At 44.3% G+C, this 24,049-nt stretch overlaps 2 pseudogenes; one reads left to right on the forward strand and one right to left on the reverse strand.

Moving 5' to 3' along the window:
* Positions 1-6,057: 6,057 nt before the first annotated feature.
* On the reverse strand, positions 6,058-6,263 carry LOC142281309 (U2 spliceosomal RNA; annotated as a pseudogene).
* A 17,261-nt stretch (positions 6,264-23,524) lies between these two features.
* LOC142281303 (U2 spliceosomal RNA) lies at positions 23,525-23,730 on the forward strand (annotated as a pseudogene).
* Positions 23,731-24,049: the final 319 nt, after the last annotated feature.

Below are 24,049 nucleotides of genomic sequence, written 5' to 3' on the forward strand. Positions count from 1 at the left end.
TTACGCTCTGCTGCCAGCATAGTAATGAGGCGTGCGTGATTCCTTCTGCGCAGTGAGAACGCTGGTGGCCTGACCAGGCAGGCTTGGGGCGGAGGTGGAGGACCCAGATGAGGTGGAGGATGCAGAAGCTGTGGCGGAACTTGGACAGACAGAGGATTGACACACAAGTCGTGGGGACGGCAAGACTTGTGCAGCAGACCCTTCACCATCTATCACCATAGTTACCCAGTGCCCAGTCAGCGACATGTAACGTCCCTGTCCATGCTTACTGGTCCAAGTATCGGTGGTGAAATGCACCCGTTCACACACAGAGTTTCTCAAGGAAGCGGTGATGTTGTGTGCGACATGCTGGTGTAGCACGGGCACACCTTTCTTAGAGAAGTAGTGGCGACTAGGCATCTGGTACTGGGGCACAGCGACAGACATAAGGTCTCTAAAATCCTGTGTGTCCACTAGGCGGAAAGGCAGCATTTCGGTAGCCAACAGCTTACAGAGGGATAGAGTCAACCTCTTAGCTTTGTCATGGGTCGGAGGAAGTGGCCTTTTATTTGACCACATCTGAGGGACAGAGATCTGGCTGCTGTGTGTAGACGGTGTTGAGTAGGGTGTCCCTGGAAAAATGCAGGTTTGTGAGGAAAGTGCAGGCGGAGACATGATGTTGCCTTCATCCAACGTTGGTGCTATCGATGTCTGAGAGAGCTGTACACACTCACTTGTTTCCCCTTCCAAACCAACTGACGACCTTACAAGCAAACTGCCTGTTGCGGTTACAGTGGTGGAAGTTTGGCGTGGAAAAACAGGTGTGACAGCTGTCCCCACAGTCCTAGAAGATGAAGAGCGCGCGGATGCACTGGAAGGGGCGGGCGGTGGATGGTTCGCTCTTGCAGCATTGCAGCACAGTGAGCTTCCCACCGGGACCTATGATATTTATTCATGTGACGATTCATGGAAGAAGTTGTCAAACTGCTGAGGTTTTGACCTCTACTAAGAGAATCATGACAAATTTTACATATCACATGATTTGGGCGATCTTTTTCTATGTCAAAAAAGGACCAGGCTAGGCAAGGCTTAGAGGCCATGCGACCTGTTGATCCACCCCGAATAATGCTCATAGGCAGAGTGGTGGCTGAGGATGCAGTTGTAGACGTGCTACCAGTGCTCCGACTCTGTCCAGGAAGGCGCAAGGTAACTTCGTCGTCGGTTGCATCCTCCTCCACCGCCTCTGTTGACCTCCTCGAGTGCCTGACTGGGGGTTGACAGTAGGTGGGATCTAGAACTTCATCATCAATTGTTGTGTTTGCACTCCCCTCCCCCTCAGACCGAGCCTCTTCTTGCCCTGACCGAATATTTAAGTTGTCATCCCAATCGGGTATCTGCGTCTCATCTTCATCAGTATGTTCCTCATTGTCTATAACCACAGGTGTTACAGTTTGTGACAAAGGGTCAACATTATGCTCAGAAACTTGGTCCTCACGGCCTGAATCAGAGTCACAAAGGTTCTGGGCATCACTGCAGACCATTTCCTGTTCTGTACTCACTGTAGCTTGGGAGCAGACCTCTGATTCCCAGGCTATAGTGTGACTGAACAGCTCTGCAGACTCAGCCATCTCAGTTCCACCATACTGTGCAGGGCTGATGGAGACTTCAGAGCTGGGAGAAATCAAGTGTGATTGGGATGACAACTCAGAGGACTGGTGTTTTTTGGATGCGGTACTTGAAGTGGCTGAGAGGGCACTTGTTGGACCACTTGAGATCCATTCAAGCATTTTCCTTTTTTGCCCATCATCTACCTTTCTTCCTGTTGTTCGTGTCCGTAAAAAAGGGAGCACATCGGATTGTCCACGGTAAGTAGTAGACATCTTACTTTTGCTGGTAGATGGTCTATCTTCAGCAGATGATAATGGAGCTTTGCCACTTTCCCCACAGACAAAACCTTTTTTGCCTTTTCCACCACGCCTCTTCCCCTTTCCACCAGCATCTGTCATTTTGCCACTCATGTTGATTGCGACAAGATTGTGGACTGAAAATGTGGTAGTAAAAATTGAGAGGTGGTGAAGATTGCAGTGGTGGTCTAGCTTTATTAACAGCAGAATAATAAAGAATAAATATCCCTGACAATGCAACTTAGTTATAATGAGTTGGAGTGTGCAACGCAGGCAGATGCGCTCTGCAAATGTCTTGGCACTAGTGGGACTATAGCAAAGTCCAATAGCCACGTATAGGATGCCACTAGGTACACTGAGTGTTTGCTAGTATAATGGCTAAGTTAAAATTAGTTGGAGTGTGCAACGCAGGCAGATGCGCTCTGCAAATGTCTTGGCACTAGTGGGACTATAGCAAAGTCCAATAGCCACGTATAGGATGCCACTAGGTACACTGAGTGTTTGCTAGTATAATGGCTTACTTATAATTAGTTGGAGTGTGCAACGCAGGCAGATGCGCTCTGCAAATGTCTTGGCACTAGTGGGACTATAGCAAAGTCCAATAGCCACGTATAGGATGCCACTAGCTACACTGAGTGTTTGCTAGTATAATGGCTAAGTTAAAATTAGTTGGAGTGTGCAACGCAGGCAGATGCGCTCTGCAAATGTCTTGGCACTAGTGGGACTATAGCAAAGTCCAATAGCCACGTATAGGATGCCACTAGGTACACTGAGTGTTTGCTAGTATAATGGCTTACTTATAATTAGTTGGAGTGTGCAACGCAGGCAGATGCGCTCTGCAAATGTCTTGGCACTAGTGGGACTATAGCAAAGTCCAATAGCCACGTATAGGATGCCACTAGGTACACTGAGTGTTTGCTAGTATAATGGCTTACTTATAATTAGTTGGAGTGTGCAACGCAGGCAGATGCGCTCTGCAAATGTCTTGGCACTAGTGGGACTATAGCAAAGTCCAATAGCCACAGATAGGATGCCACTAGGTACACTGAGTATTTGCTAGTATAATGGCTTACTTATAATTAGTTGGAGTGTGCAACGCAGGCAGATGCGCTCTGCAAATGTCTTGGCACTAGTGGGACTATAGCAAGGTCCAATAGCCACGTATAGGATGCCACTAGGTACACTGAGTGTTTGCTAGTATAATGGCTTACTTATAATTAGTTGGAGTGTGCAACGCAGGCAGATGCGCTCTGCAAATGTCTTGGCACTAGTGGGACTATAGCAAAGTCCAATAGCCACGTATAGGATGCCACTAGGTACACTGAGTGTTTGCTAGTATAATGGCTTACTTATAATTAGTTGGAGTGTGCAACGCAGGCAGATGCGCTCTGCAAATGTCTTGGCACTAGTGGGACTATAGCAAGGTCCAATAGCCACGTATAGGATGCCACTAGGTACACTGAGTGTTTGCTAGTATAATGGCTTACTTATAATTAGTTGGAGTGTGCAACGCAGGCAGATGCGCTCTGCAAATGTCTTGGCACTAGTGGGACTATAGCAAAGTCCAATAGCCACGTATAGGATGCCACTAGGTACTCTGAGTGTTTGCTAGTATAATGGCTAAGTTAAAATTAGTTGGAGTGTGCAACGCAGGCAGATGCGCTCTGCAAATGTCTTGGCACTAGTGGGACTATAGCAAAGTCCAATAGCCACGTATAGGATGCCACTAGGTACACTGAGTGTTTGCTAGTAAAATTGCTTAGTTTAAAAAAGTTGGAGTGTGCAATGCAGGCAGACGTGCTCTGCAAATGTCTTTGCACTAGTGGGACTATAGCAAGGTCCAATAGCCACGAATAGGATGCCACTAGGTACACTGAGTGTTTGCTAGTATAATGGCTTACTTATAATTAGTTGGAGTGTGCAACGCAGGCAGATGCGCTCTGCAAATGTCTTGGCACTAGTGGGACTATAGCAAGGTCCAATAGCCACGAATAGGATGCCACTAGGTACACTGAGTGTTTGCTAGTATATATGGCAAAATTATAGATGGAAAGGGAGAAGGGGAGGGGGGGAGAGAGGAGGCTGTAATTGACTACAAGGGTATGAGTTATGAGTGATCATAGGGATAGTGTTACATAAGTGGAAATACCTATGGAGGACCGGATGTGTAAGCGCATACCTTATACAAACCTATAGAGTGCTGATGGGTGAGAGTGTGATGTTAGATATAAGACATCCTATAGTGAATAGTGAGCCGTAATCAAGTGCAACAGGGATATTTCACGTGACTATGGGAACATGGAAGGTAAAGAAAGGGGAGAAAAAACTGTTAGACAAGGTAATCAGACATAATGTAACCAGTTGATCAGACATGACAAACATGACAAATAAAAAACAAGGAAGAATGGAACTCCATACATAGTGGAACCATATATAGTGTGAACACGAAAAAGAACCGGGCGTTAGAAAAAATGTGCACGGCCCAATGAATCAAGTCGGTTCTTCATATTCATGGTTTAAGCCCTTGGGTTCCAACGTGCCCAGAGTATATATCCAGAAAGATTCCCTTTCTTTGAGCTTCCTAATTCTATTGCCTCCTCTGCATATGGCTGGGACATGTTCGATGACTTGGAATCTTAATTGGGCCACTGTGTGATTATGCGTCACAAAATGGTGTGGGACTCGTAATAGAATCTGCTTACAATGTATTGTTGACTTGTGCTTAGCACAAAAAAAGGGAATCTTTCTGGATATGTACTCTGGACACATTAAAACCCAAGGGCTTAAACCGTGAATATGAAGTACAGACTTGATTCATTGGGCCGTGCACCATGTCACCATGTGTGCAATTGCATTGTCCAATGGCTCACAATGGTTATGCGTTTTCATTGGATGGATAATCGAAGCCATGTTTTTTTCCTTTCTCTTGGGTTTGTTGTGTGAGTAGCCTATAGGATTAAGTTAGTTACCGCAGGCAGTGGATTTAGCTTCCTGTCTTTGGTCCAGTGGTAGATTGATTGTTTGGTCTATGAGCTGTTATGGGTTTTAATCCAGGTGAATGCCCATGGGCTGCCTATAACTGTGTGAAATATGTAGTTTTACTGGGCTGGGATGAGAGAATCCATCGAAGCATGGTGTAGGGATTGTGGTTCCTGTGTGCTAAGAAGAAAGGCTAGCACCAGCCAGAAAGCCCCATTACAGCCAATAATCAACCGCTAGCCGCTGGAACTCGTTGCTCTAGATCATGTCAAACTCTCACCAAGCAGGAATAGATACATTAGCCCACCATCCCACCCAAAGAGCAACTTCTGCTGCGCAGCTGGCTTTCTAGGCAGCAGCGCTATTGTGATGTCAGCGGGGGACATTGTGACAAGCCAGTGTTCCGTCACTTCATGTTGTGCACTGTTCAAACGGAAAATACATCAACAGGCAGACTACAGAAAAGCTTACTGACAAAGGATAGAGAGGGGCTTTCTCAGAGGGCTTTTTACAGTTTGTCTATTCCCAATTAGCCGTTTAAGTATGCTTAATGAAAGTACTAATTCTTTCATAGGCCGCCCATTCTTAGTATTTGACGTTCCTTATATTGCGGTATCAGGCTTCGCAGCAGGTTGCAAAACATTCATCACCCATGACTGTCCCCAATTGGGCTCAGAAGCTAAATGTCTATCATGACCTCTCTTTTTGAAAGTCCAAGAGCAAGCAAACTCTTCCTCCAGGAGAGGGAGCCAACAGATCACTAAAGACATCATCATTGCTCAAAGAAAACACCGAAAAACAATGGAAGCTTTAATTGGAGTGGAATCTGATAGACAGCACCTGATGCCAAGTCTGCATCTTCTAACACCTGCAGTCACTGCAGCAGCTGAATCCAATGTGTCCAAAAGGGATCTATTCTATTCAATTGCAAATGATCTAGATAAGACTGAGAATAAGATACTGCACGGGACATAGCAGAGTTGGTCAAGTTGAGTGGAGATGAGTTTGCTATTTGGCACAGCTTTTGCATCAATAAAGCAAGTAAAAGGTGTGAAAGATAAAAAAAAAGGGTGAAAGTGTGAAAAGTGAATTGGCCAAATTGAGGTGCATATAAAGTTTTTGCTTTCTTTCAATTCACTAATGAGGCTCATTTGAATCAGGTGAATTGAGTTCTGCTTTTGGAAACTCGGTTAAGAAGGGGTGCACCGGTCCTGGAGGTACTGCAATACCAGGTCAATGCGTGGAGTGGACAGAGCAAGATTTTTTCCATCTCCTTGTTCTAAAAATCCATTTAATATATGGTCCCTAGAGAGGGGACGTATCAGATATTAAACTGATAAGAACAGATTTAATTTTTTTTTTTTCTGTTTATCAGTAGGACTTCAAAATAACAAAGGTGATCGCCTCCCGTTGCCTGGGAACCGTCCAGGCACAAGAGGGCTATGTGTCACCAGAAGGCGCACACACTCCCTCAAGGCCGGCAGACGTGCAATCCCAGGCACCTTCCAGTACCGACCAAGGTAGCGTCCTCCGAAACTACACTTGATCTTAGCCAAAAGGCCGAGAAGCTATAACCCGAATTGGTTACGGCCTTGAGTGGCACCCTGGCCTATACCGGACACATCTTAGGGAGAGGGAGACAAACCCACGCCTACAGAAGACATTTTGTCACCCAAGCCAAACCCTTGAAAAGGCTGTTTTGCAGAGCAAAAACAAGGAGAATGGTACTTTTTGCAGCCGCCGCCCACTGCAATGAATCTGAATAACTCCTCCTTTTGGGCACAAGCACCTCCCCTCCCCCTTGCAGTCTTTCCAATTCATGATACAAAAAGACGGACGGACAGGACAGGACAGGACCATCTGCCTGACTTTCCGTCACTGCCACCCTTTGCCATCCTTGCCCGTAGAAAGCCCTTTCATCATCCCCAAACCCTAATCTTTTCCCTTCCCTTCCCAGCTGCGTCTCACTCCCTTTCATTAGGAAGTGAGCGCAGCCTTTTCTCCGTTCTGCACATGCGCGACGTTAAACACAAATGCGCAGGCGTGCGTTCCATTAGCCTCACTGCATTCCACTCCCATACAGGAAGTGGGCACAGCTATTACTACGGTCGCACATAAAAGAACCCACGGCCACCACTGCACATAGCTGACTCCACCACAGGACACCCACTTCTACACCAACGCAGGTAAGACAGGATCGGCACCTCTATGCTCCCGTTACAATCAGGCTCAGTCACCATGTGATAACGCTCTCAACTCTTTAGTTGCAGGCTCCCCTTGCTTCACCTCCACTGGCTGTGCTGCCATTTCCTCTCCCACCTGGAAGTTATACTTTATTCCACTATTTTCCTGTTTCTCTCTTCCCCCTTTTCCCATAACCTACTTTTATCTGCATTTGTGGGGTATCTATATGCTATTTACATCATAGTTTTATTCATTAATATGGAAGGGAAGAGTGCCCATGAGAGTGTTGAACTGCGGAGAGCAAAAGATTAAGCTGCTCCGATTTGCCACCATTGATAAGCTGTTCTCAGTAGATACACATGCTATCCAAACAGCAGCATCCACCATTGCTTCAGCCCACCCATTCAGTGACAGCTCACCAAGTCAGCCAGAGGAGTGGTGTAAGGAATTACACGTAGGCACTGACTCCACACCTTCACATCACAAGAAGGGGGTCTACAGGCTAGTGCAAGAATACGAGCAAGTCTTCAGCAAACATCCGCTAGACTTTTGAAAAATAAAAGGGGTCAAACACTACATCCCCACAAGTGCACACCCACCCATCAAAGAGAGATATAAGCCAAATCTACCTGCACATTACCAGTGTACCAAGGACATGTTGAGCAACATGAAGGAGGCTGGGGTTATCCGTGACAGTTGTAGCCTCTGGGCAGCTCCGTTGGTCCTGTTAAAGAAGAAGGACAGCACCACTCCCCTGTATTGAGGAATAGCTAGCTGCATTGACAACTGCAAATTATTTTTCTACCCTTGATCTCACTAGTCACTATTGGCAAGTGTCCGTTGCTGAGGCAGACCGGAAGAAGACCGCCTTTGCCACCCCGATGGGTCTCTGCGAGTTCAAAAGCATGCCCTTCGAGCTGTGCAATTTGCCAGGAACCTTCCAGAGGCTGATGGAATGCTGCTTGGGACACCGAAACTTTGAAACGGTACTGCTATACCTTTATGATGTTATTGTTTATTCTAACGCAAACAAGATTTTAGGGTGTATAAAAAGGGAGATTAGATCCGATGATCCCAACGTATTGTTACCCCTCTATAAATCACTTGTAAGGCCACATCTGGAATATGGGGTAAAGTCCTGAGCAGGTTGATAACCATTGGTTTGAGCATGGTAGGGTGTAGTACGCATCTTCCTGCATCGGTAAAAGCTGCAGAAGTCCTTGAAGATTTCCGCTTCAAAGGCAGTGCCTTGATCTGTGAGGACTCTCTCTGAGTAGCCATGAGGTCTGCATAAGTGTGCTTGGAAGACCTTCGCTGCAGTATGGGCCATTAGATCTTTGACTTGTACCACAACCATAAATCTCGAGTAGTTGTCTACCATCGTAAGTGCATACGTGAGCTCACCTCGATATTCTGCAACAAAACTCCCTTTTTCGATTTCAGTTTCAGCAAACACTCCTCTTCCTGTAGAAAATATTTATCATTACCTAAGACAGTCATTCTAATGCATGACAATATTAAGGCAATTTAGTTAAAACTTGTTTTAACTCACCTTTAAGGGGATTGATGTATTTCATGGTCAATCCAGGTTTGTCAGTGATGGCACTGACATAATGTATGGCGTCTTTTTCGGGCGTTATCCTTTGCCTTTTCATTGTGAAAATCCAGTTGCCTATATCAAAGCAAATTCTACTACTTGTAAAGTATGCAGAAAATGAAATGTAGAACATATAACATCAACTGCTTAGGAACGCATCATAGGTTAGTACTTAAAAGGATATTGTCATGTTCTAGTCATAATGCAAGCTGGACATTTTTCATGTTACCCTGTAATCGCCGGCCTGTTCTAATGCTCACAAGCCAAGATATAGGCTCAGCTGCTAAGGCTTCCCTCTGCCTTCTGAATGAAAATTGAATATGTCTGGCTCACTGTGTATATAGCAGGTGCTCAGAAAAAATAAGAGTTAATTCAATAGAAATAGCTCTGGCACACTATAGTGATCAATAACGTAAGAAAAGAACTCTTAGAATGCTGAAAATTCTTTATTTGTGCAAAAGGATAATTCATCCAACGTTTCGAACTTGTTTTTAGGTCTTTATCAAGGATAAAGTTATCTAAGATCATAAAGGGTTACAAAACCATATAAACACGTAATTAGTACATAGTACAACATAACAGTACAATATATTGCTACTTGAGAGTACAATGGGTCAAATGACCATGATGCACATACAAAAAAATTTTCCAAAGCCATAGTGAAAACATTTGTACTGAGGAAAGAAAATTTCCACATGACCTATCTGGAGAAACATTCTGGATCAAACAACCAAAAATAGTCAAGCAGGTAAATACACACCTATATGGATAACAGGATGATATGTGTTCAATTGTATAGCGTCATTGCCATTAAGGTACAAATGGAAAACTTGCAATCCTATATAGTGAAGGAAATGAACACATATCATATCAAAGAACACAGGAACATGGGTGTGAGAAAAACCTCAATGTTTATACTTTGTTCTTTATAATGGTGTGAACATGTATATGTCTCAGTACCTTATGAACTTGAGAATTCTAGTGAGTAGATGATGAAAGCCTATTCCAGAACTGGAATCGGTAAATAATTGTAGGTGGAATCTAAATGAAAAGATGGTACAAGTGTTATCATGACACGTGGGCTATAACACAATGGACCGTGTGACAAAGAAGAAAGGAGAGAAAGAAGAGGAAGAAAATGGAACTACCTGTAACATTACGTGATAGTCACTGGTAAGTATCACTTGACAATTCAGGTGAAAAAGGATTCCTTTATTAAAGGGTTCTCAGTCGCCTCAGGATCATGAAATACTAGGGTAAATGATATGAGAATGGGTAAGAAGCACCACTAAAGGAAATATGAGATGCAGGACATATATCTATAAACCCCTGAACTACATGATAGAAATAAAAAGAAGAAAAAAGAAAAAAAAGAAGAAAGAAGAAGAACACATAGAATGCGGAAAGAGAATGGGTACAACTACCTGAGTTACTGCAGGGAGGCCCCTGGTAGGTATTGTGAGGGTTAGTGGAATTCCTTCACTGAAGGGTTCTCAGTTGCCTCAGGTTCGTGAAAAATGCTATAGACAAATAATGCCCGGAGAAAAGGGGTTCATATACAGCGAATAATGGTAATACAAGGTACATGTGTCCCATGTAATAGTATAAATATATATATATTGTACTAAGCTCTACACCAGAAATAGAAAGTAGTCCCTCTGCCTTCTGTCTAGGTGCCCTGAGTTATGTCCTGTAAACTGTCACAGTGACCTAGACACACATGTGTAGTAGGGGAATATCCCTGCTGAGATGCCAGTGCTAGAGCACTCGTTTGCTGTGGAGTTGAACGCTATGTGAGCAGTTCTTACCTTCAATGAGCAGAAGTCTCTTTTTTCAGATTTCAATATCTCTGTGGGTATCTGGCAGAAATATGGAATACTCTTTACTGCTAAGACCCTGTACACCACTCCCACTAAAGGGGGCTTTACACGCTGCGACATCGCTAATGCGGAGTCGTTGGGGTCACGGAATTTGTGACGCACATCCGGCCGCATTAGCGATGTTGCTGCGTGTGATACCGATGAGCGATTTTGCATCGTTGCAAAAACGTGCAAAATCGCTCATCGGTGACATGGGTCTCCATTCTCGATTATCGTTACTGCAGCAGTAACGATGTAGTTCGTCACTCCTGCGGTAGCACACATCGCTCCGTGTGACACCGCAGAAACTAGGAACCTCTCCTTACCTGCCTCCCAGCCGCTATGAGGAAGGAAGGAGGTGGGCGGGATGTTCCGGCCACTCATCTCCGCCCCTCCGCTGCTATTGGGCGGTCGCTCAGTGACGTCGCTGTGACGCCGCACGGACCGCCCCCTTAGAAAGGAGGCGGTTCGCCGGACACAGCGACGTCGCCGGGCAGGTAAGTATGTGTGACGGGTCTGGTCGGTGTTTGTGCGGCATGGGCAGCGATTTGCCCGTGTCGCGCAACAGATGGGGGCGGGTACCCACACTAGCGATATCGGGACCGATATCGCAGTGTGTAAAGTAGCCTTTAGTCACATGACCAAGACTGTATCTGTGTCCCTACAACACACTTGAGACAAATGTGTGTGTGAGCCTGCATTGTGGGGTATATATAATATATTATAGAGCTGGGAAGGATCATTCTAAGCAGTGAGCTGTTCCAGTATTTGTAGGAAAATACCCAGTAGAAGCATCAAACACAGCACCAATACCTCCCATCAGTATTCCACCACAGTGCCATGTAACCCATGCCCTACACTCCCATCTACACCAATACTATACAGGCACAAACTAGTATATCTGACTAAAAGCCCCCAAAATATGAAGAACGGCCTATAGTTGAGTGTGGATATAAAATCTATGTGAGCAGAGCTAGAATAGAAATCACTGATCGCATTGAAGTCATTCTGACCATAAATCACCATGATATCAAGGTGAGGAGTTGTGTGTTACTGCTGGGAGGAAAGGGTTAACAGTGGAATATTAAGGTGCATTTCTGTGTGCAGTGTTACTAGTCAATGTAACAATTCAGTATGAGCTGCTCTTGGTGCCGGGGGAGGGAGATGCTCTCCTGAGCAAGATAGATGGGGAATGAACATGATATCTATATAGTGTAAGGCAGGGGGTCTCAAACCAGGTGATCATGTCTGATCAACTGGTTACATTATGTCTGATTACCTTGTCTAACAGTTTTTTCTCCCCTTTCTTTACCTTCCAGGTTCCCATAGTCACGTGAAATATCCCTGTTGCACTTGATTACGGCTCACTATTCACTATAGGATGTCTTATATCTAACATCACACTCTCACCCATCAGCACTCTATAGGTTTGTATAAGGTATGCGCTTACACATCCGGTCCTCCATAGGTATTTCCACTTATGTAACACTATCCCTATGATCACTCATAACTCATACCCTTGTAGTCAATTACAGCCTCCTCTCTCCCCCCTCCCCTTCTCCCTTTCCATCTATAATTTTGCCAGTACAATATTAGTTTACATTAGGCACACACTCACATATTCCTTTCCTTAGTGATTTATTGTAATTCACATTCACATACAATTCTCTATGCCTGCCCCATTACTACATTCATACCTACTTGACCCTATCCTGATACCCCTTGTCTCACCTTGTTGGTCCCTACACCTGTTATCATGTCCTTTCCTGTGTCTGTCTTGTCACACAACACATTTTAGCATATAACTTGTGCTCCTTATTACCTGTCCTGCCTATTAGAATTATGTCCATTATGTCCATGCATGGCCCAATGAATCAAGTCTGTACTTCATATTCATGGTTTAAGCCTTTGGGTTCCAATGTGCCCAGAGTATATATCCAGAAAGATTCCCTTTCTTTGAGCTTCCTAATTCTATTGCCTCCTCTGCGTATGGCTTGGACATGTCCGATGACTTGGAATCTTAATTGGATCACTGTGTGATTATGCGTCACAAAATGGTGTGGGACTGGTAATAGAATCTGCTTACAATGTATTGTTGACTTGTGTTTAGCTCAAAGAAAGAGAATCTTTCTGGATATGTACTCTGGGCACATTAGAACCCAAGGGCTTAAACCGTGAATATGAAGTAAAGACTTGATTCATTGGGCCGTGCACCATGTCACCAAGTGTCCAATTGCATTGTCCAATGGCTCACAATGGTTATGCGTTTTCATTGGATGGATAATCGAAGCCATGTTTTTTTCCTTTCTGTTGGGTTTGTTGTGTGAGTAGCCTATAGGATTAAGTTGGTTACCGCAGGCAGTGGATTTAACTTCCTGTCTTTGGTCCAGTGGTAGATGGATTGTCTGGTCTATGAGCTGTTATTGGTTTGAATGCAGGTGAATGCCCATGGGCTGCTTATGACTGTGTAAAATAGTATTGATTCATGATGGATTTCAGACTACATGTAGATATCTTCAGTCTTTCTATCCACATCATTTAAATGAACATTATCCATGCAGCTTGAAATTCATCCAATAAGAGAAGCAACCTTGTACAACCAATCTGATAAGGGCACAGTATATCCTAAGGGAAGGTTATGGCTATAAAAGGGGACTTCTTGGAGTCACCAGGTTGTTGATGGATGTTGCATGATCTAGTCTAAGCTCTTAGGAGCTGGCTAGGGGATCAGAACCAGGATGCCTTGTGGACTCGGTCTAGGGACTTTGGCTTCAACTAGAGGATCACTTGGCTACATGGCTTCAATCTAGGGGCTCCAATTCCGATTGGAGATCATAACCGCAATCTAGGGATTTCGACTCCGGCTGCCAGGATTATACCATATCATCATACCAGAGACTACTTAAGGAAGAAACCCAGGTTGGACAATTTTGTCACCTGGCTACAGACTTTGCAGACCTCAGCCAGCTTCCTAAATCTGGCGCTATTCTATTGTCGGTGGGTGCCCGACAAATTACACAGCTATGTAAAATTTTGGTTTATGAAACTTCAAATCCAGTGACTGATTATTATGTTTTCTAATGTCCTGATTTAAAAAAAAAAATAAATATTTTTTTTTAACCATCAAATATTGATTTTGTACAATCCATGTGTGAAGTTACATACAAGTGACATGAACAAGAAAAATACTTATTGTAACCAAAAATATTCACAATTTTATATATAAAATACATTTATTTATTGTACAGTCATTCTGCAACTTTATTAGAAATTTATTCTTGCACTTTTTCCTTTTCTCTAGATCCCCCTTTTCTCTTATAGAAGGCCTGTGGATCTTCTCTGTGAAGCATCCGGCAATCATGTTCACGTTTCATTTACTTTGGTATCGTCGTTCCATCTTCTTGATATTCCGATGAAAACCTTCTTGTTCTTCCCACCAGCACCAAGGTTTTCAGACAAGTAGTCCAAATAGGAATGTAAAAAATGTAACTTCAAATTCATTAGACAACCCAAGGCTTTGAAACGTTTCAGCATGTTCTCCACGATGGACTTAAATTTTGATTCTTTGTTGTTACCTAGAAACGTATTTATTGCTTCTTTCAAAGAGTCCCAAGCCCTTTTTTCAACAGTTTTCATTATTGTTTAAAACACGTCATCCTTCATTCATGGGTTTCTGAATATCCGAACCCACAAAAATGCTTTTGTGCTGCCCCTGTGCCAGCAGCCGCCGTTGGTCGGATCCAGACCTTCTAAGAGAGTGGCTCGACCCGGGGGTCTCGCGGACATGTCGAATAAAAGGAGGAATGTAGATGTATGGGCTAGGCCGTATTAAGTTTGTGACGCCACCAACGGTGTGTGGTGAGGTGGGACACCACCGCTGCCGTTATGGGATACCCGGGAGAGATGTAGTGGCAGCTGGATGTTAACCCCTCCGTGTGTAGGGATGATTGCCCCGGGGCCCAGTGTCTTTGTGCAGGGTATGGTGATGGCAAGGGCCGGCGCGCCTGAGCAAGCAGGGGGATGTTTGGTTACTCACAGTAAATGAATCACACGAGTCTTTCGGTAAACCAAAGGTGCTGGTGGCCTGCCGCCCCGGCCGGTTGCATTCAGGTCCCCCACCCAGGCTGGTGGTCGCTGTCCTTTACTCTGCACTTGTTTTTGTGTATGGTGGACTGCCTGGTCTGGAACTCAGGAGTCCGCTCCCGGCTGGATATGGCCTAAGGAGCCGTGCCCGCAGGCGCTGGCCCGTGGGATCTAAGGGCCCTGGCGGTGGCCTTATCCCTATCAGTGGGCTGTTGTCTTCTTTGAGGGACTTTAGGTGGGATAGGACCTATAATCCTGCCCTCAATCATTTAATTAGCTAGGCCGCTGGTTTCGGTCCTGGCTTCAGGGTCCTAGGTGACTAGGGTTTCAGGTCGGCTGTGTGTTTCCTAAGTGAGGAAAGGTGTTGTGCGGGGGCCTATCTGTAACTACCTGGTTTTGTCAGGGCATCACACCTTCCTTCAGACTTGATTCTGACAGTCCCTGAAACTTGGTACACAGGTACTTAAACATCTCTCCTTCTTTCAGTAGCGCTTTCACAAACAGCTTCATCAGTCCAAGCTTACAGTGGAGTGGTGGCAAGAGAACTTTAGGTGGGATCAACTAAGCTTTATGCAACAATGTTCTTGAGTCCCGGTTACAAAGATGTTCTTGTTGGCCAATTTTTTTTGCTCCAGTGAAGAGTCCTAACCTGGCTTTCCAATTCACACAAAAAGCATGTGTTCTGCCTTCTTTTACGTAATGCTGTGAATCTCTAGCATACAGCTAAACCCTAGTTCACATTTCAAATAAACAGACTGTGGAGTTCAATAGCCTTGATTTATTAGCTGGTAACGTGAACTTGATTGCAGTATACATGGAATATACAGTGAATATAGGAATATCCAAGATGCAGTTGAAGACAGAATACGGTATATCCAAGATACTGTTTTATACGGGTAAAAACTATAACAAGAAAATGATTACAGTCAGTACAGTGTTAATACAGAGTTAACATAGCATAACAGTACATGAGATGCAGTTCTTACGAGAATGTAGGTGAAAGGTCACTGCATCTGCAATACATAGAAATCCTATCTAGACAAACAAGACAGGGATGACACTAAAGGTGTAGAAGTACAATGTACAATGCATTTACTACACTCTTCCATCTAGGATTCTATCACTAACACATGTAATTTGCTTTGCTCACCGGATTACACTAGGCAGGGGTGAATGTACAGAGAGGTAAGTCGGCATGTCCTTTCCTGACAAATCCAAAGAGAAAATGGCTGCAGGCTTCTTCTCAGCTCAGGGAGGCATTCCTTACCCAGAATACATTTAGCTTAAAGGGAAACTCAGCAATTCAAAAGAATAACAATGACCTCTAGGGGTTGTAACAGAAATTTCAATGAATGACTATTAGCAGGCTGCCATGAGGCAGAACAGCATGGGTATTTAATATATCCTCCTTGCTGCCCAAGAAGCAATGAGAACATTTTTAGACCACCACATATTGACCATCCATGCTCCTTGTAGTTAAGTTTCTTGAGAATAAAGTCTAAATTCTCACAGCTTTCTTCCAAGTGCATAGCATGTGTGACGCCCTGGACTAGCCAGGTAGTCACAAACACAAAATCACACACACCCCCTCCCCTGGATAGTCTACATCAGTCACACAAAATCCTTGTTGCCTCCTCCAGGGTCTGATGTCCACACCAGGTGGGGTGGAGCCAGGCGGTTGGCCCCACCCACCGAGGAGTTCACAGGCCTGGAGGCGGGAAAAAGCAGTTAGTTTAGTTTTGTAGTGGAAAGTGAGAGGACAGAAACTGTTAGTGTCTGGGTAGGAGCCCAGGCACTGTCAGCAAGGTCGGCAGACGGTGGTGGCCGTCTGCAGGAGGTGGTACAAGTCAGCTGAACCGTAGGACCGGGGACGGGCGGTGACCCGAGGGGAACTGAACCGGTGAGCGGATCTGTACCAAGCACAAAGTTGAAGCCAAAGTCCCTAGACCGAGTCCACAAGGCATCCTGGTTCTGATCCCCTAGCCAGCTCCTAAGAGCTTAGACTAGATCATGCAACATCCATCAACAACCTGGTGACTCCAAGAAGTCCCCTTTTATAGCCATAACCTTCCCTTAGGATATACTGTGCCCTTATCAGATTGGTTGTACAAGGTTGCTTCTCTTATTGGATGAATTTCAAGCTGCATGGATAATGTTCATTTAAATGATGTGGATAGAAAGACTGAAGATATCTACATGTAGTCTGAAATCCATCATGAATCAATACTATTTTACACAGTCATAAGCAGCCCATGGGCATTCACCTGCATTCAAACCAATAACAGCTCATAGACCAGACAATCCATCTACCACTGGACCAAAGACAGGAAGTTAAATCCACTGCCTGCGGTAACCAACTTAATCCTATAGGCTACTCACACAACAAACCCAACAGAAAGGAAAAAAACATGGCTTCGATTATCCATCCAATGAAAACGCATAACCATTGTGAGCCATTGGACAATGCAATTGGACACTTGGTGACATGGTGCACGGCCCAATGAATCAAGTCTTTACTTCATATTCACGGTTTAAGCCCTTGGGTTCTAATGTGCCCAGAGTACATATCCAGAAAGATTCTCTTTCTTTGAGCTAAACACAAGTCAACAATACATTGTAAGCAGATTCTATTACCAGTCCCACACCATTTTGTGACGCATAATCACACAGTGATCCAATTAAGATTCCAAGTCATCGGACATGTCCAAGCCATACGCAGAGGAGGCAATAGAATTAGGAAGCTCAAAGAAAGGGAATCTTTCTGGATATATACTCTGGGCACATTGGAACCCAAAGGCTTAAACCATGAATATGAAGTACAGACTTGATTCATTGGGCCATGCATGGACATAATGGACATAATTCTAATAGGCAGGACAGGTAATAAGGAGCACAAGTTATATGCTAAAATGTGTTGTGTGACAAGACAGACACAGGAAAGGACATGATAACAGGTGTAGGGACCAACAAGGTGAGACAAGGGGTATCAGGATAGGGTCAAGTAGGTATGAATGTAGTAATGGGGCAGGCATAGAGAATTGTATGTGAATGTGAATTACAATAAATCACTAAGGAAAGGAATATGTGAGTGTGTGCCTAATGTAAACTAATATTGTACTGGCAAAATTATAGATGGAAAGGGAGAAGGGGAGGGGGGAGAGAGGAGGCTGTAATTGACTACAAGGGTATGAGTTATGAGTGATCATAGGGATAGTGTTACATAAGTGGAAATACCTATGGAGGACCGGATGTGTAAGCGCATACCTTATACAAACCTATAGAGTGCTGATGGGTGAGAGTGTGATGTTAGATATAAGACATCCTATAGTGAATAGTGAGCCGTAATCAAGTGCAACAGGGATATTTCACGTGACTATGGGAACCTGGAAGGTAAAGAAAGGGGAGAAAAAACTGTTAGACAAGGTAATCAGACATAATGTAACCAGTTGATCAGACATGATCACCTGGTTTGAGACCCCCTGCCTTACACTATATAGATATCATGTTCATTCCCCATCTATCTTGCTCAGGAGAGCATCTCCCTCCCCCGGCACCAAGAGCAGCTCATACTGAATTGTTACATTGACTAGTAACACTGCACACAGAAATGCACCTTAATATTCCACTGTTAACCCTTTCCTCCCAGCAGTAACACACAACTCCTCACCTTGATATCATGGTGATTTATGGTCAGAATGACTTCAATGCGATCAGTGATTTCTATTCTAGCTCTGCTCACATAGATTTTATATCCACACTCAACTATAGGCCGTTCTTCATATTTTGGGGGCTTTTAGTCAGATATACTAGTTTGTGCCTGTATAGTATTGGTGTAGATGGGAGTGTAGGGCATGGGTTACATGGCACTGTGGTGGAATACTGATGGGAGGTATTGGTGCTGTGTTTGATGCTTCTACTGGGTATTTTCCTACAAATACTGGAACAGCTCACTGCTTAGAATGATCCTTCCCAGCTCTATAATATATTATATATACCCCACAATGCAGGCTCACACACACATTTGTCTCAAGTGTGTTGTAGGGACACAGATACAGTCTTGGTCATGTGACTAAAGGCTACTTTACACACTGCGATATCGGTCCCGATATCGCTAGTGTGGGTACCCGCCCCCATCTGTTGCGCGACACGGGCAAATCGCTGCCCATGCCGCACAAACACCGACCAGACCCGTCACACATACTTACCTGCCCGGCGACGTCGCTGTGTCCGGCGAACCGCCTCCTTTCTAAGGGGGCGGTCCGTGCGGCGTCACAGCGACGTCACTGAGCGACCGCCCAATAGCAGCGGAGGGGCGGAGATGAGTGGCCGGAACATCCCGCCCACCTCCTTCCTTCCTCATAGCGGCTGGGAGGCAGGTAAGGAGAGGTTCCTAGTTTCTGCGGTGTCACACGGAGCGATGTGTGCTACCGCAGGAGTGACGAACTACATCGTTACTGCTGCAGTAACGATAATCGAGAATGGAGACCCATGTCACCGATGAGCGATTTTGCACGTTTTTGCAACGATGCAAAATCGCTCATCGGTATCACACGCAGCAACATCGCTAATGCGGCCGGATGTGCGTCACAAATTCCGTGACCCCAACGACTCCGCATTAGCGATGTCGCAGCGTGTAAAGCCCCCTTTAGTGGGAGTGGTGTACAGGGTCTTAGCAGTAAAGAGTATTCCATATTTCTGCCAGATACCCACAGAGATATTGAAATCTGAAAAAAGAGACTTCTGCTCATTGAAGGTAAGAACTGCTCACATAGCGTTCAACTCCACAGCAAACGAGTGCTCTAGCACTGGCATCTCAGCAGGGATATTCCCCTACTACACGTGTGTCTAGGTCACTGTGACAGTTTACAGGACATAACTCAGGGCACCTAGACAGAAGGCAGAGGGACTACTTTCTATTTCTGGTGTAGAGCTTAGTACAATATATATATATTTATACTATTACATGGGACACATGTACCTTGTATTACCATTATTCGCTGTATATGAACCCCTTTTCTCCGGGCATTATTTGTCTATAGCATTTTTCACGAACCTGAGGCAACTGAGAACCCTTCAGTGAAGGAATTCCACTAACCCTCACAATACCTACCAGGGGCCTCCCTGCAGTAACTCAGGTAGTTGTACCCATTCTCTTTCCGCATTCTATGTGTTCTTCTTCTTTCTTCTTTTTTTTCTTTTTTCTTCTTTTTATTTCTATCATGTAGTTCAGGGGTTTATAGATATATGTCCTGCATCTCATATTTCCTTTAGTGGTGCTTCTTACCCATTCTCATATCATTTACCCTAGTATTTCATGATCCTGAGGCGACTGAGAACCCTTTAATAAAGGAATCCTTTTTCACCTGAATTGTCAAGTGATACTTACCAGTGACTATCACGTAATGTTACAGGTAGTTCCATTTTCTTCCTCTTCTTTCTCTCCTTTCTTCTTTGTCACACGGTCCATTGTGTTATAGCCCACGTGTCATGATAACACTTGTACCATCTTTTCATTTAGATTCCACCTACAATTATTTACCGATTCCAGTTCTGGAATAGGCTTTCATCATCTACTCACTAGAATTCTCAAGTTCATAAGGTACTGAGACATATACATGTTCACACCATTATAAAGAACAAAGTATAAACATTGAGGTTTTTCTCACACCCATGTTCCTGTGTTCTTTGATATGATATGTGTTCATTTCCTTCACTATATAGGATTGCAAGTTTTCCATTTGTACCTTAATGGCAATGACGCTATACAATTGAACACATATCATCCTGTTATCCATATAGGTGTGTATTTACCTGCTTGACTATTTTTGGTTGTTTGATCCAGAATGTTTCTCCAGATAGGTCATGTGGAAATTATCTTTCCTCAGTACAAATGTTTTCACTATGGCTTTGGAAAATTGTTTTGTATGTGCATCATGGTCATTTGACCCATTGTACTCTCAAGTAGCAATATATTGTACTGTTATGTTGTACTATGTACTAATTACGTGTTTATATGGTTTTGTAACCCTTTATGATCTTAGATAACTTTATCCTTGATAAAGACCTAAAAACAAGTTCGAAACGTTGGATGAATTATCCTTTTGCACAAATAAAGAATTTTCAGCATTCTAAGAGTTCTTTTCTTACGTTATTGATCACTATAGTGTGCCAGAGCTATTTCTATTGAATTAACTCTTATTTTTTCTGAGCACCTGCTATATACACAGTGAGCCAGACATATTCAATTTTCATTCAGAAGGCAGAGGGAAGCCTTAGCAGCTGAGCCTATATCTTGGCTTGTGAGCATTAGAACAGGCCGGCGATTACAGGGTAACATGAAAAATGTCCAGCTTGCATTATGACTAGAACATGACAATATCCTTTTAAGTACTAACCTATGATGCGTTCCTAAGCAGTTGATGTTATATGTTCTACATTTCATTTTCTGCATACTTTACAAGTAGTAGAATTTGCTTTGATATAGGCAACTGGATTTTCACAATGAAAAGGCAAAGGATAACGCCCGAAAAAGACGCCATACATTATGTCAGTGCCATCACTGACAAACCTGGATTGACCATGAAATACATCAATCCCCTTAAAGGTGAGTTAAAACAAGTTTTAACTAAATTGCCTTAATATTGTCATGCATTAGAATGACTGTCTTAGGTAATGATAAATATTTTCTACAGGAAGAGGAGTGTTTGCTGAAACTGAAATCGAAAAAGGGAGTTTTGTTGCAGAATATCGAGGTGAGCTCACGTATGCACTTACGATGGTAGACAACTACTCGAGATTTATGGTTGTGGTACAAGTCAAAGATCTAATGGCCCATACTGCAGCGAAGGTCTTCCAAGCACACTTATGCAGACCTCATGGCTACTCAGAGAGAGTCCTCACAGATCAAGGCACTGCCTTTGAAGCGGAAATCTTCAAGGACTTCTGCAGCTTTTACCGATGCAGGAAGATGCGTACTACACCCTACCATGCTCAAACCAATGGTTATCAACCTGCTCAGGACTTTACCCCATATTCCAGATGTGGCCTTACAAGTGATTTATAGAGGGGTAACAATACGTTGGGATCATCGGATCTAATCTCCCTTTTTATACACCCTAAAATCTTGTTTGCGTTAGAATAAACAATAACATCATAAAGGTATAGCAGTACCGTTTCAAAGTTTCGGTGTCCCAAGCAGCATTCCATCAGCCTCTGGAAGGTTCCTGGCAAATTGCACAGCTCGAAGGGCATGCTTTTGAACTCGCAGAGACCCATCGGGGTGGCAAAGGCGGTCTTCTTCCGGTCTGCCTCAGCAACGGACACTTGCCAATAGTGACTAGTGAGATCAAGGGTAGAAAAATAATTTGCAGTTGTCAATGCAGCTAGCTATTCCTCAATACAGGGGAGTGGTGCTGTCCTTCTTCTTTAACAGGACCAACGGAGCTGCCCAGAGGCTACAACTGTCACGGATAACCCCAGCCTCCTTCATGTTGCTCAACATGTCCTTGGTACACTGGTAATGTGCAGGTAGATTTGGCTTATATCTCTCTTTGATGGGTGGGTGTGCACTTGTGGGGATGTAGTGTTTGACCCCTTTTATTTTTCAAAAGTCTAGCGGATGTTTGCTGAAGACTTGCTCGTATTCTTGCACTAGCCTGTAGACCCCCTTCTTGTGATGTGAAGGTGTGGAGTCAGTGCCTACGTGTAATTCCTTACACCACTCCTCTGGCTGACTTGGTGAGCTGTCACTGAATGGGTGGGCTGAAGCAATGGTGGATGCTGCTGTTTGGATAGCATGTGTATCTACTGAGAACAGCTTATCAATGGTGGCAAATCGGAGCAGTTTAATCTTTTGCTCTCCGCAGTTCAACACTCTCATGGGCACTCTTCCCTTCCATATTAATGAATAAAACTATGATGTAAATAGCATATAGATACCCCACAAATGCAAATAAAAGCAGGTTATGGGAAAAGGGGGAAGAGAGAAACAGGAAAATAGTGGAATAAAGTATAACTTCAAGGTGGGAGAGGAAATGGCAGCACAGCCAGTGGAGGTGAAGCAAGGGGAGCCTGCAACTAAAGAGTTGAGAGCGTTATCACATGGTGACTGAGCCTGATTGTAACGGGAGCATAGAGGTGCCGATCCTGTCTTACCTGCGTTGGTGTAGAAGTGGGTGTCCTGTGGTGGAGTCAGCTATGTGCAGTGGTGGCCGTGGGTTCTTTTATGTGCGACCGTAGTAATAGCTGTGCCCACTTCCTGTATGGGAGTGGAATGCAGTGAGGCTAATGGAACGCACGCCTGCGCATTTGTGTTTAACGTCGCGCATGTGCAGAACGGAGAAAAGGCTGCGCTCACTTCCTAATGAAAGGGAGTGAGACGCAGCTGGGAAGGGAAGGGAAAAGATTAGGGTTTGGGGATGATGAAAGGGCTTTCTACGGGCAAGGATGGCAAAGGGTGGCAGTGACGGAAAGTCAGGCAGATGGTCCTGTCCTGTCCTGTCCGTCCGTCTTTTTGTATCATGAATTGGAAAGACTGCAAGGGGGAGGGGAGGTGCTTGTGCCCAAAAGGAGGAGTTATTCAGATTCATTGCAGTGGGCGGCGGCTGCAAAAAGTACCATTCTCCTTGTTTTTGCTCTGCAAAACAGCCTTTTCAAGGGTTTGGCTTGGGTGACAAAATGTCTTCTGTAGGCGTGGGTTTGTCTCCCTCTCCCTAAGATGTGTCCGGTATAGGCCAGGGTGCCACTCAAGGCCGTAACCAATTCGGGTTATAGCTTCTCGGCCTTTTGGCTAAGATCAAGTGTAGTTTCGGAGGACGCTACCTTGGTCGGTACTGGAAGGTGCCTGGGATTGCACGTCTGCCGGCCTTGAGGGAGTGTGTGCGCCTTCTGGTGACACATAGCCCTCTTGTGCCTGGACGGTTCCCAGGCAACGGGAGGCGATCACCTTTGTTATTTTGAAGTCCTACTGATAAACAGAAAAAAAAAAAATTAAATCTGTTCTTATCAGTTTAATATCTGATACGTCCCCTCTCTAGGGACCATATATTAAATGGATTTTTAGAACAAGGAGATGGAAAAAATCTTGCTCTGTCCACTCCACGCATTGACCTGGTATTGCAGTACCTCCAGGACCGGTGCACCCCTTCTTAACCGAGTTTCCAAAAGCAGAACTCAATTCACCTGATTCAAATGAGCCTCATTAGTGAATTGAAAGAAAGCAAAAACTTTATATGCACCTCAATTTGGCCAATTCACTTTTCACACTTTCACCCTTTTTTTTTATCTTTCACACCTTTTACTTGCTTTATTGATGCAAAAGCTGTGCCAAATAGCAAACTCATCTCCACTCAACTTGACCAACTCTGCTATGTCCCGTGCAGTATCTTATTCTCAGTCTTATCTAGATCATTTGCAATTGAATAGAATAGATCCCTTTTGGACACATTGGATTCAGCTGCTGCAGT

Source organism: Anomaloglossus baeobatrachus, unplaced genomic scaffold, assembly GCF_048569485.1.
Source record: "Anomaloglossus baeobatrachus isolate aAnoBae1 unplaced genomic scaffold, aAnoBae1.hap1 Scaffold_470, whole genome shotgun sequence".
Taxonomy (NCBI): Eukaryota; Metazoa; Chordata; class Amphibia; order Anura; family Aromobatidae; genus Anomaloglossus; species Anomaloglossus baeobatrachus.